This window comes from Lissotriton vulgaris, chromosome 7 (assembly GCF_964263255.1).
Source record: "Lissotriton vulgaris chromosome 7, aLisVul1.2, whole genome shotgun sequence".
NCBI classification, from domain to species: Eukaryota; Metazoa; Chordata; class Amphibia; order Caudata; family Salamandridae; genus Lissotriton; species Lissotriton vulgaris.
In genome coordinates, this window is record NC_141695.1 from 1,717,877,135 (window position 1) to 1,717,890,121 (window position 12,987).

General features: G+C 45.9%; 1 protein-coding gene across 1 annotated transcript in view; it reads left to right on the plus strand.

The window, feature by feature from the left end:
- The window catches only part of LOC147706403 (zinc finger MYM-type protein 1-like), a 99,985-nt gene that overhangs the window by 340 nt on the left and 86,658 nt on the right, over positions 1 to 12,987 (plus strand). The window lies entirely within an intron of this gene.

Sequence of the window (12,987 nt, forward strand, 5' to 3'; positions counted from 1 at the left end):
TGTTTGTGTATACATCCCCCCCCAGGGCACAAGTCCCCAAAAAAAGATGTGGTGGGACTCTACAAGTTAAGTATAATCACAGGAAGTGACATCACGACGTGTGGCATCGCAGGAAGTGACATTACTGCTCCTGAAGGGTTCATTTACCCAAGCATTGACTAACTCTGCTGCCAGCCTACCCCACCAGGCGTAATATTCCATGTGCAGCCCATGTAGATGTGATTGCTTTAGCTGCCTGGTAGTTAAAACATTCAATGGAAAGATCTGTTTTTGTCTAGCCTTAGTTTTGACTTAAAGTAGCATACAGGGTTAATGTACCACATGCAGATGGCAGATCTTATTTTATGTAGATAGATAAGTGGGTTGCTGCTTTGAACGCAAAGATCCTTTTGTTACACACAGTAGCATTGTAATCCTTCTCTTATAGCACCATGAGCTATGAAGGATATGTGACTCCTACACCCAGTAACTCTCTCTGTCTTACACATCCTGTACAATGATTTACAAACTTGTGTGATTTATTGACAATATAATGTGTATGTTTACTGTAAAGTGATCTGACATCCTATAGTGGGATGAATAGTGCTGTAAACCAATTACAAAATACTGGTATTTAAATTGTTATTTTGCACTGGGACAGAGTAATGTATCTGGCATTCTTACAGTGCATGAATATCTATTATATATGGGGGTCCAAACATAGTCAACATTGTGCTTTCTTAAGTACCTGTGAAATGCTGACAAGCTGTCTGATTTTGTTTCCCTTCCACTTCATTTACATCTAGGTGTGAGGCCACAGGCAGGCCCCAGCCTGGATTCTCAGACAAAAGGAGGCCAAATGGCCCCTTAAGTTTGGCCTTTGTTATGGCACAGCTGGAATCTAAAAAGACAAACCCCCATCCCCTCCTGCACAGTGCTGCTGGGAAGGAAAGCAGACACAGAGCAGGTGCCCCTGAATGTGTCCCGGTGTCTCAAATGACACCAGGACCAGGTCAGCATATTTTAGAGTGGGGCTCAACTTCTTAGCAGGGTGGACACAGTCCACCCTGTGAAAAGAGTGGGTGGACACCGTCTACCCGCGTGTACCCCCAACTCGAGCCCTGGTTCTCCCCTTTTAATTTATAACATACTATCCTAAGTGAGTGGTGTGGTCGAGGTAGCCTCAGCAGTTGGCTATCTCCCCCTCCTTTCTAAATTAGTCAGTCCCAGGCGGTATTAGCCGGTTCTACACTTTTTATTTAAGTTCAGAGTAGAGTTATCATGCAGTCACTTAGTTCTTGGTGATGTAGTAATTGTAGGGCCCTTCCACTGTAAGCTTCCTGCTTTCCTCCCCGGCTTCCTCTCTTCGGCCAGTGTGCTTGGACCCAAAAGAAATAAACAAAACAAAAAAAACAAGGCTCAGGCTACAAGTTCTCCTTTGGCATATGTCAAGAATAGGGGTGGGAAAAACATGCACCGTCACCCAAGTCCCTAGCGTGGTTGTGCCTAACGTGGTTGGGAAACAATGGTGCTCCTAGTTCCCCCTTTATTATACCAGCCCCCGTATTTGCCCCGAGCGTGCATGTTGTACTTGCCTGCTCCCACGACCCTCCTGGGCCGTGGTGTATGGAGACCCAGCCTCCTCGCCGTGGGGGAGAACAGTGGTCCCGGGCGCAGTTCTCCTCAAGCGGTTTCCTGCTGTTGGATCTGGTCTGCTGGTTTGCACCTCCCGCGTTGAATCCTCCTCCTGAACATGTTCGATGTTGTCCTCTTCCCTCCGATCTGAACTCCTCGGTGCTCCTCCAGTTCATGTTGGTCCGCGTCTCTTTCGCCGTCTCGCTTCCCCGCACCTGAACGCCATTCTTGCCACTCGTTGCGCTTTTTTGCGTTCTCCTTCCCTGGACTTCCCTTGAAGACTAGACTGACACCCGCACTTCCGGATTCCTCCTCACCGGATTCCATGTTGGGTTGGTCAACGTCCTCGCCGGTGAGGGTTCGAAACCCTCCCAGGCGGACTCTCAAAATAGCCATATAACCCTTCAGTCTCGGGCTATACTGGTTGTTAAAGGCTCTATCCCTTGATCCAGACCTTTAACAACTGGAACAGCCTCCGCAGCATGCTATAAAACTATATAAAATGTGTACTTTCCTTCATATGGATTAATAGATGCTGTATAATCGTTATAATAGCAGCACCTTCCAGAACTCCTGTGGAGAACATAGCAGCTGCACTGCTAAAACTTAGCATATGATATTTGTCAATACAGGCTGTATTTAATGGAACCATAGCAGAGCTATTTAAAACAAGGAGTGGTTTAATTCTTCCGAAAGGGCTTGGTGCTCCTTAGTACTTTTAACTACCAAATCTGCAGACAAAGAGTAAAATTACCATTCCACCTACCACTATGAGGTTTTTAAAATGGATATGAAATAAGAATTAGTAACCATTGATACTTCTTTATACAGACTATTACTGCTTTTCAAGTACAGAAACAGGTTACAAATGTATCGCTGGGAACTATTTTTTAATTATACTACTGTGCCATAAGCGAGAACTCCCAGCCTGTCCGAGCATTTCATCCGATAGCACTTTTCATGCTGGGGTTATTTACCTATATCTAAAATTTTAAAGCACAACTTAAAGCTCTAGAGTGCAATTTGTTGTTGGCTAAAAAGCGAGGTCCAGCTTAAGATGTCACACATGACGTGGGGCCACATGTCCGAAACCGCTAAATGTTTTTAGAGGCATTCAAACTCAAATGATTATAGTAAACTAAATTAAATCACATAGTTCCAACAGATAACATCCCCAGATAAATTACAATTAGTTTGTTTCTTTATTTTAAATATGTGGCATTTCAAGGCAGAGAAAAGGAAAAAATATAATTACAAATACTCATTATATCATATACAGGAACATTAAAAAAATGCAACTAGCAGAAAAAAAGAAAAATATAAAACATCTTGCTAAAACAGTGAAACAAAGTTTTCCCAGCTTCCTTATAATCCGTTATTGAAATTCTTAGAAAAATGTCATGTCTTATATAATTAGCCAAATGTTATTATTTCCTCTATCGTTTAACATTTTGTAAATTAATTCCTTGAGTGATCTATTATAAGTAGAGTAGGAGCTTTCCAGGTTCTGGTGATATTTAATCTCCATACAACAATAGTAATAAATTGGACAACATTGCTGTGATAAGCTCTGTCTATGAGCCCCAGAATAGTGGAGCGTACTTATGCTTGATACTAATAACAAAAAAAGGGTTTTCTTACAGCAGTTTGAGAAGTTGTATAATACATATTGCATAATTTACACTCTAAACGAGCCCTTATAATATATTACCATGTGCATGATAATGTTACAAGAAGTGTGAACCATCCTGTGAACTTCTTTACATGGGATGTTAATATCACATATGGAACCCACAAAATATCGCACAGATCTGATTAAGAAGAATATTTCAAATTTTCTGGAACTGTTGAAAAACAGAATGACAAATGTGCCCTTATACTTAACAAACACTAGGTAACCCAGAGTGATGTGCTACCCGCCTGCCAAGCACATCAGGGGTAACAAGCACTATATTAATGATTACTCCAAATAGGGATATTGCGATTAAATAGAGGACTTCATACTATTTGCTCCATGGCATAAGACTTCCACCTTAAAGTGCCTAAGTTCTTCACTTACTCACCTTTGCTTGGCTACACTGTTTAGCCCATTGACACTGTAGGTAGCTAAGGATGTAAGTGGGGTGGATACTACAAGGTCATATTGTTAACTTTACAGGCAAAACACATTTCGGTTTCTCAATATGGGCTGTAAAAACCCATAAGGTAATCCATGTCAGCAACACAGTTCCAGTCCCCTTCCAAGTGTTAATTCATCGTACATTCCTCACAAGTATTCGCTTTTTCAAGATGCTGTGTCTGTGTTTTTTTCATGCAATATATGACTCTTGCAAAGTGCATACTGTGAACCGAGTCACCTATAGTTTGGGTGAGTCCAGGATGTAGACACCTATTAATCCCAGGCCACGATTGAGAGCTCTGGAGCTGAATTTAAAGGCCGTGCAAGTTTTTCAGTTGGCAGTGAAGCATAATGTTTTTCAGAGTACATGCTCATCCAGTCCTTGGCCTCTCTGAACGGTGATCACATGGATGGTCTCATATGGGGAAAGTCTAATTACTATTTAATGTGAAAGTGTGCAAAGGAAGTACACAGCTGTTGAAATATTCATAGCACCAAAGTAAAAGAAATGCTTTGTTTGCAGTTGAGGAGGCGTGTTCTTGTGAGAGAGGTGTGTCTGTGAGAGAGAAAGTGTGTCTGTGTGAGAGAGGTGTGGTGAAAGGGGATGTGACCAAAGGAAGTACACGTAGAAAGACTAAGTGATGAGTTGGAGATGCAGTGGAAGCAGACGAGGCGTGATCTATACAGATGGAGGATTTCACAATGAGCTCTTTAATACCTTGAAACTCCTTGTCACAAAATTACCAAAAAAGAGCCACCAGAAATCGCAAAATGTCTCATTGCAAAACTTGGTATGATAAAACATGTAGACAGCACAAAGCAAGTCTTCTACTAGCGATTAAAACCAATTCCTTGGATCAGGTTAGGTTGGCAAGGAAAGCATACAAGGAGGTGCAGGTTGCTTCAAGGAAAGCTTGGGAGGAGAAACAATGGGCGGACATGCTGGTAGCTGTAAAGGCCAAGGACAATATAGGCTACTGGAGGTTAGTTGCTAATGGGAACCATGAAGGGAGAATTGTTAAAGAGGTTTACCTTGACGAAGCGACATGGGTTAATCACTTTACTACTCTCTACAAGAAATATCATGATACCTCCAATGTAACCAGCGAGGAGGTTTTACAGTTTATACCTTCTGGCGCTAGCATGAATTTTACCTTAGAGGAAACTGAGGCAACTATTAATTCTGTGAAAAATGGTAAAGCACCTGGCTTAGACAAAATCCCTGGGGACCTCTACAAGCATGATTTAAAGGTCTGGGTACCTTACATTAATCATCTGTGTTACACGCTGTCTTGTAATGTAGATTTCCCTGAAAGCTGGAGGGGAGCTGAGATTGTTTTAATTTTTAAAAAGGGTGATCGGTCGGAACCCTCAAATTACCGACCAATTAGCCTAATGGATATTCTTCAGAAAATCTATTCTAGGCATATTTTAACTCGTGTTAACTTGTGGTTGGAAGATAACTCGATCCTCACAAAGTTCCAAGCTGGGTTTAGGAACAAAGTAAGCACCATTGACCAAGTTTTTAGACTTTGCTGCCTTTATTGGAAATATGTTCAGATCAAAAAGGGACATTTATATGTCGCCTTTGTCGACCTCAGGGCAGCCTTCGATCTAGTGCCACAAGATCTTTTATGGAGGTCACTTCATAAGGCAGGGCTTCCCAACTGTCTGTTAGTTCAGATAATTGGGTTACATGCCAAGACTTTCGCCAAAGTAAGATGGGGCCCAAATGGGGAACTGACCCAGAATATACCCATTGAGCGTGGGGTTCGCCAAGGCTGTGTTTTGGCCCCCCCTTTATTTTCCATCTTTGTGAATGATATTCCTGCTCATTTGGAGGGTTGCAAAAACGACTCACCAAAATTAAATGGGGAAAGGGTACCCGCGTAATTATTCGCGGATGATACCATTTTAATTTCCCAAACTAAGAAAGGTTTACAGGCATTACTACATTCATTTAGCGAATATTGCAACAAGAAATGTTTGGAAATCAATGCCAAATAAACTAAATGTATGGCCTTAAACCCCATCAAACCAGATAAATGTCACCTATCATTAAATGGCCAAAGACTAGAATCTGTCCAAAACTTTTCCTATTTGGGGGTCACAATCGACTCTAATTTGATGTGGAGACCCCAAATTGAGAAAAGTAAGTTAATATTCACCCAGAACACCACACCCATTCTGAAGAAGCAGGGTGCAAGTATAAGCAAAGCTGTGTCACCAGCACTTGAACTGTTTAAATTCAAAGTTCAATCCACTGCACACTATGGTGCTGAGATCTGGGGGCCAATGTCAAAGGATGTGTTTATGACTTCCGATAACACATTTATGAGAAGTCTTGTAAGGGTTCCAAAAGGCACCCCCCTAGTACCATTACAGTTGGATCTAAATGTCAGAAGAACTGAGCACTATACCATTATCCGACCGTTAATGTTCTGGCAAACACCAGGACTGCTTGACTACAAAAATGGGATAAAAGAGGTAATGGGCATGGATAGATCGAATTCTAATGTGTGGCTAAAACATGTTAGGTTGTGGTTAACTAAAATAGGCTTATCACAATTTTGGGAGAATCCAGGAAAGGTTGTCACATAATTAAAAAAAAATTGTGAAAATGGCCTTCTGGGGCTTTATTAATAATCAAATGACCAATGGAAACATCGGTGGGACATTAGTAAATAACTTTCTACGGTTCAAGGATGAACCATTCTTTGAGAACTTTTTAGACGAAGTTGAACTCCCGCTGGCTAAAACCCTTTTTTTAAAATTTAGATATGGGAACCTCGTGACCAACACAACCTTGGCATGCTGGTCTAGAAGGGGTAATGTTGATGAGGACCATATGACTAGTGAAACATGCACTATGTGCGAGGGTAATTACAAGGAGGATGACCAGCACATCCTATTCTCCTGTCCAGCCTATGTGTTGGCCAGAAGGAAGTGGATTAAACCTTTATGTAACCTGTTGGGAATAAGGTCATGCACGACGGCACTGAGAACGCTCAAATCTGATACAACGCAAGTAATTGTATTTAGTGTCAGTCGTTTTTTGCATTCCATCTATATTGTGCGTAGGAAAAAAGGCCTAAAGCTATAAGGTCCAAATCATTATCCACTTGTTCACTCGGTTGTAGAAAAAAGGTAGGGCCGATGTAGATCGAGAACCTTTTTAGTATTGCCTGGCGCTAACCGCCTCTCATGCCACTCGAATCTTTCAAACAAAGAGGAAGGCGCTGGAGACTGGAAGGCAGGAAACAGAAGTTTTATTCCGACGGAGCAGAACACGTCAACTCAGACAACTGGGTATCTTCTCGAGGTGCTCTAACCGCATCTCTGAGGTCTGGCCTCTTATACACAAGTTTATTGCTTTATTGCATAAAACACATCTTTGTCAACACTTTGATGTACGGAAAGGCATCCCCGGAATCCCCGCTTCAAGCCCGTTCCCACACACATTTACAGTAGAAGTCCCCACCCCGGTCATAATAGGTGATGATTGTCACGCAGCTGGGCATTCCGCCGATTCCCGGAATGCATGTGGTTGATCGGATCTCATGGGGTGGGGGCTTTGATCAGTTGTGGATCATTTGATGGGGGGAGCTTCCTACTATATGGGGGCAATAAACAGCATCTGCAGGGCCAGGTGGCAGCCTGGGAACGAGCAGGACAATCGGGCACAGAGGAAACGGGGTTTTATCAAAGGGATACGGGATCATGAAAGGGATGGAGGGAGGGGTCGAGCTGGGAACAGGATGGGGTTCTGAGGCAGGGTTGCGCTGAAGAGGGTTTTATGGCCCAAGCATGTGAGAGCGGGGGCTGTCAGTGCGCGGGGGGATGCTTGCGAGGTTAGGAGAGAGAGAGAGAGACGCGCTGGCTATCGGCAGTGGGCAGAGAGGCCATGGCATTCAAAATGGCTGCCGCTTACGCTCACGAATTGGCCTAAATAGGGACAAGATGGCGCCGATAATGTTGACACTGCAAACTAGATTTTAACAGTCCTCCCTTTTCAACATATCTAGCCAGCTTGTCTAATCTATATCTATCTTCATCAAGTTCCTAACCTCAACATTGTACAATGCTCTCATGCATTCCTTTTCGAAGTCCAGAGTTTTAGGGCAGATACAGTTTGCACATAGTGAACACAGAGGCGGCAGGCATTGGATCCCCAGGCAGAACCCACATATCACAACAACAGGTATCAGGATAATTGTAAGTAACCTCCACCCCCAGTTCTTCACAGTATTCCAAAACCAACCACCAAGCGACCATTCTTCCTGTTCTTGGTAAACTTCTGAGGAAAGTCTGTGGAGGTGTTCAATGGCTTTGTATACTGAGGGTGAATTGTCCGGTATATATGTGCAGCAGCTGGACCCAATGATGCGGCATGCTCCTCCACGATCCGCCAGAACCACGTCTAGAACAAGGCGGTTCTGGAGAGCCACCAGGCGGACTGCTTGAAGTTCGGCTCTATTATTTGCAAGGATGCCAGCTGTAATGTTCACTGTCGTTTCAACTGCCTGGGTCAAATGTCGGATGGCACGGCTGTTTGCCATCGGGCCCCAGAGTGGAACAAGTCCCTTCATTGCATCGAAGAACTGTGCTCCGGTGGAGTCGGCTTGTTCAATGTCTTTGGCTCGTTTTTGTCTGTGATGATTCGCTGGAGCCACATAGGTTGGAGGAAGGACGAAGGCGATATAACAGGTGCCCCCCAGCCTTTGGGGAGCCAGGTGTAAGCCTTTGTACCACAAACAAAGTACATGTTCGGTGAGGAGACAAAAGAGGGTGGATCAATGGAGTCCAAAGTTCTGATGATGCAGCAAGCGCTGCGGCCTACCAACTGTGTCCCAAGCCCTTCGATGCACATAAGGCCTGTGACGTTGATGACGGATAGGGCCACAGTCAGGGTGGCAGCTGTTCGTTTCCGGAGGTAGGAGAAGGTGGGTCTGGTCGGATTGTTAAATACCTGCATTTCAATCCGTTCTTTGACGGGGATGTCCATGTGGATAGAATCGTTGGAGGTCTGCGGGCAGAAGTGTGCAGCAGTTTTCTTCGTTTTGTTCTGCCAGACCTCATGAAAGAAATGTGTCATAGTTCTGCTGGAGGTGGTATTATCCTTATAGCTTTCCTGCAAGAGGATCAGCCAAGCAACGCAGGAGCCGTGAATTGAGAAGGGTGAAGGGATGAAGGGTATAGAATGTCCAGTGGCGTGGGGTAGCAACCCACAGATCCAGCAGTTGGTGGCATTGGTAGCAAGATTGTGTTGGTGCAGCAGTTGCACGAAGGAATTGTTCCAAAACTCCTTTCGCCTTTCTCGGAGTTGGGGTGAAAGAGAAATCAGATAATGATCCTTCATTGTGGTAGGCTGTGCAGTGGTCAGGAATGTCTCACGAGCTGGTGCGCTCTCTTCCACAATCCAAAGGGTGGTCATGAGGAGGAGGAAAAAGAGAAGGGCGATAAAAAGTGTGATAGTCTTTGAACTGTAGATTTTGTCAGTCTTTGGATCTCTGTAGCGAATCTTCGGATGTCCGGTTGCTTCCATCATCTTCTTATCGGGCGCTTCCATCATCTTCTTATCGGGTGCTTCCATCATCTTCAAGGGAGCTCGGTAGCGGGCAGAACCACAAACTTCGTCTGGCTTCTCTCCTGGCAGCCTTAGTAGTGTTAGGCCACCGCTCTGAGAATTATTTCTTAGTCAGCGGTCTGCTTAGCCGAAACTCCCTCCTTTCGTCGCAGGTTATACCCTTCTCTGGATGGCACAGTGGGATCGGGAAATTTAGCTAATTCAAGTGTCTCTGTATCAGGATAACAGTTCAAGGATGGCCGGTCTTTGTTCAGGAGCTCTTCCTGGGTAGCCACGTCTTCGGTCGTCGTCAGAGCCGAGGAGATCTTCTTACAGTGGTGTGCATGCACCCAGCTGTGTTTTCCTTCCACTCGAAGAGCTGTTCGGGTGGTGAGCAGGACTTGCCAGGGGCCCGTCCACCGGGGTTCCAGACTCTTTGCACGCTAAGTTGCGAATTAGAACGAAATCCCCAGGTTGGATGGTGTGCCCGGGACCCCTGGAAGCATCGGGAATGGCATGCAGCACCTGTTGGTGGATAACAGACAGTGTCTCAGTCAATTTATACAAGTAATCAGACATTAGGACGTCTGGGACGTCGTGAATGGAAGTTGGTTTTGGTGCAGACCAGACGCTCATGTGCCGGCCGAAAACGACCTCGTAGGGTGTCAAGTGATGTTTGGTGGGGGTGGAACGCATTGATAGCAATGCCAGTGGGAGAGCGTCTTGCCATTTCAGTCCTGTGGTAGCCACTATCTTAGTTAATTTGAGTTTCAAGGTGGAGTTATGTCGTTCAACTAGTCCAGCAGATTGGGGGTGGAAGACTGCATGGAACTTTTGTTTTACACCCAACCCCTTCAAGATGAGTTGGATAACTTCGGCTACGAAGTGGGGGCCATTGTCGCTCCACAAAATTCGACAAGGACCGTAACGAGGGAAGAATTCTTTCAGTAGTACTTTTGCAGTAGCAATGGCAGTGTTGTCACGGGTTGGATAGGCTTCCACCCACTTGCTAAATGCACACACTACAACAAGTACATACTTCAGGCCTTGGCATCTGTCTAGCTGGATGTAGTCCATCTGCAGGACTTCAAACGGGTGATTGGGAACCCCAAACCCTCCCCGGGGTACTACAGTTCCTTTCCCAGGGTTGTGTTGCAGGCATATCAGGCATTGTTGGACCAGACGTTTGGCGGTGTCTGCAATCTTGTCATTGTGCCAAACCTTGGAGACAAGCTCGGTCATAGGGGCTGATCCTATGTGTGCAGGGGAGTGTGCCATGGTCAGTATGGGAATCGGGTATGAATCGGGTAGCAACCATTTGTTCGTGTCTTTTGTTCGCCAGCAGCCTTCATCGTCTTTCAGTCCCACCCATGCCCATTCAATCAATTCGTGTTGTGAGCTGGCCATTTGGATGTCCCTAATAGTTTCCCTAGCGTCTGTCCATTTCTCTGCTTGTGACCTGGTCACGTACATGCGTGTCGTCGTCCTATTCTCAGCTGTGGTTCGGGCCGTCATATCAGCTAGTGCATTCCCTTGTCCAATGATGTCTGTCACCTTTTTGTGTGCTTGGCATTTTATTACTGCCAGTCGTTTGGGAAGAAGGACTTCTTCAGTTAGGGCGGAGACTAGATCTCCGTGTAAGATGGGGGTCCCGTGTGAGGTCAGGAATCCCTTCTCCTTCCAAAGGAGCCCAAAATGGTGAACCACCCCGAAGGCGTACTGGCTGTCGGTGTAAATGTTTGCTGTGGTTCCTGCTGCCAGGATACATGCTTGTGTGAGGGCAATCAGTTCTGCTGCCTGTGCAGATCGTTGTGTGATGCGGGCTGTCTCTACTACAGTTCGGGCTGTGGTAACTGCATAAGCAGCTGAGGTAGTGCCATCGGGGAGTTTGATGCAAGAACCGTCCACCCACAGCTCTCCGTCAGGGTCAGGAAAAGCCGTGTCTCTGAGGTCGACCCTACTTCTAGTCTGTTCGTCTGTAAGGGTCACACAGTAATGTACAGGGGATACATTGGGATCGTTCTCTGGTAGGGGTAACAAAGTCGCTGGGTTCAGTGTAGTGCATCTTTTCAGGGTGATGTGGGGTGCAAGCAGAGTCAATTCGTATCCAGTCAGTCGTGCACTTGTCAGGTGTTGCGTCTTGGTCTGGTTCAGGAGGGTATCAACCGTATGAGGCACTAACACCGTGAGGGAATTCGAGAGTACGATTCCCTCACTTTGTCGGATAGAGATGGCAACTACAGCTCGAAGGCAGGCAGGCAAAGCTCTGGCTACAGGGTCAAGAGTGGCAGAGAAGTAAGCGCATGGTCGTTGCTTTGGGCCAATGGACTGGGTCAAGACAGACAAAGCACATCCCTCCCTTTGGTGAGTGTAGAGGGAGAAGGGCTTCGTGTAATCGGGTGTTCCTAGGACGGGGGCCGAGCAGAGGGCATCTCGTAGTTCTATGAAGGAGGATTGGCACTCAGGAGTCCAAGGGAGTGGGAAGGGGACATCTTTAGCTAGCAGAGAAAGCAGCGGTTTCACGATGAGGCTGAAATCCGGTAACCACTGTCGGCAGAAGGAAGTGAGGCCTAGTAGGGAGCGGACTTGTTTCTGAGTCTTAGGGACAGGGGTCTCTAGAATGGTTTGGATTCGGTCGGGAGTAAGTTTCCTTCCGTCTTTTGACAAGAGGTGGCCTAGATAAGTGACCTGGGGTTGGCAGAATTGCAACTTCTTCTTGGAGACCTTGTGGCCATTTTCCGCAAGGAAGTGCAGGAGTTGGATGGTGGCTGTGACTGCAAGTGGAGTGGTGTCGGCCGCCAAAAGGATGTCATCGACGTATTGTATCAATACCACTCCATCTGGTAACTGGACTGCGTCCAGTTGTCTCTTGAGGGCCTGACTGTAGATGCTGGGACTTTCAGTGTAGCCTTGGGGTGCTCGACAGAATCTATATGAGCGGGCTTTTAGGGTGAAGCCAAAGAGGTATCGGCTGTCTGGGTGAATGGGGATAGAGAAGAAAGCATTCTTGAGGTCAATGACCGTGAAGGTGGTGGCAGTGGAAGGAATCAAAGTCAGAATAGTGGTGATGTCAGAGACCACGGGGTACTGAGGTACAACTACTTTGTTGGCCTCTCGAAGGTCGATGATGAAGCGGTACGCTTTCTCATCTCCCTCTCCTTGTTTCTTTATGATGGGTAGGATAGGGCTGTTGCAAACATTGCTAACGACTTCCTCTACCACTCCTGCGTCTTATCAGGGACTGAATAATCTTTACCAATGCCTTCTCGCCCTCGGGCGATATCCGATATTGTGGAAGTTTTGGGAGTATTGCGTCCTGTCGAACAGTTATGTGCACTGGGTCGATCATCATGCGTCCTACGTCCGAGTCAGTTTTGGCCCATAGATACGGAGGCAGAGTGTCAAGTAGGGACGAGTCAGTGTCAGAAATGGAAAACATGCGTCGGGAAGGACAATGTCTGAGCAGAACCGGGTTGTTGTACAGAAAGACCCGAACTCCGTCTTGTGAACATCTAATGGTGGCTCGGAAATGTTTCAGCAAGTCAAGTCCCATAATGGCGTCAGGGGTATTGGAAGAAAGCAAAAACGTTGTGTCAGTGGTATTATTTTCTAGGTCGAAGGAGATCGGTGTGGACAAAGGGTTAGTGGAGGGCGTTCCATCGAAACCTATCGATGTTACAAGTGAGCC